This window comes from Corylus avellana, chromosome ca1, assembly GCF_901000735.1.
Source record: "Corylus avellana chromosome ca1, CavTom2PMs-1.0".
Taxonomy (NCBI): domain Eukaryota; kingdom Viridiplantae; phylum Streptophyta; class Magnoliopsida; order Fagales; family Betulaceae; genus Corylus; species Corylus avellana.
Genome location: NC_081541.1, coordinates 26,282,040 through 26,283,555, shown reverse-complemented (window position 1 = coordinate 26,283,555; position 1,516 = coordinate 26,282,040).

Genomic DNA, 1,516 nt, shown 5'->3' with positions numbered 1-1,516 from the left:
TTTTAGTTATTGTTTCAGTACAAACTACAATAATGCTTTACCCCCTCCAACCTATTCTGCAAGTCCTTCGTACTCTGTTGGGATATCCCCAAATGAGTTCATTTTTTTCTAAAAATAGTATGCGCCATTCTATAGATTTCCCCTATTACCGTTATTTTTTGAAATCAATACAAATCGTCCATATGGAAATGAATAAAGAAAATGGTAATTTGGTAAAGTAGTAACTTTATCTTGCATGTGTAAGAATCAAATGGCTTGTCCTCTTCTATACAAGTATGACAGTAAGCACATAAATAATCCGAACTTGTGACTACATGAGTTTTTGCATTTGGCTTACCAAAAAATAGAACACACTTGAACAACATAGAGATATATTCCCATGTTGATAATTTGATTAACGAAATGAAAAAATAGATAAAACCATAAACTTAACTCAATACAGTTATGTCCCTGTTGCAATACTAAAATATCAAGTTTGTTAAATATTGGAGCTTATTATTGTTACAAATATGCATATAAATGTTATTTCCTAAAGTTTCTATCCTCTAGTTTGATAGCATCCAAAAGCTCCAATAAATATTCGCATGATATGCTTTAGAGACGTTGAAGGATAGCAGCAAGTAAATTTTCACAGATCAACTACCATGAGGAATATCAGCAATTGCAATATCACATTTTTGTTTAATATTATAAGACAAAAATTTGATCAACTGGAACAAAAAACAGTATACCAAATAAAATTATATCAAATAAACAAGTTCACATACAGAAATTTGTGCTACTTAGAGACACTAAATGCATTCTAAGGTCCACAGTAATCTAAATAAGAGTGATTAAATACCAAAACAAGTTACATAAATCACCTATCTGAAGGGTCTCTCCCAGGCATTTCCACAAAAAGGTCCTGATCACATATAATCTGCAAAAATGTTAGCTTGCAGTCATGGAGTACCGTTTGACACACCCCAGAAAACTTGTCCAGGTACAAGGACACCTGTAGCAGATGGAAGACAATGTAAAGCAGATCTCAAACATTTCAATAAAAATCCCAAAAGCTAAGATTCAGGAAGATTAGTACTTTCATGACTACATTCCATTTCTTTCCTATTAAAACAAAAACCTTGTACAGAACCAATTTGCCAATTCGAACAAAATTTTAATTCAACAATCCAACTGAAACCACAGTGCTGTAAAAATGGAGGTGAAACAATCACCAGCAAAAGGCATCCTTTTGCAGTGTAAGAAAAACCTACATTAGAGTTTCACAAATAATGTGGCACTGCAAGAGTAATACAGGGAACTTATCTCAAAACTTCAAACTTGCCAGCTGGTTGGTCTATGCATAAGGTCTAGTGGAGGTGTACATTTGCAAGTTCTTCAAAAATTCACAATTGTCTTAATTCCATGAACTTTCAGAGGACATCTTATTAGTGTGGATCCATTTACATTATTTGATAAGTTTGTGACACTACAAGAAATTAGGTCTTTAGGGGTGACTTTAAGTCGCCCCTAAAGA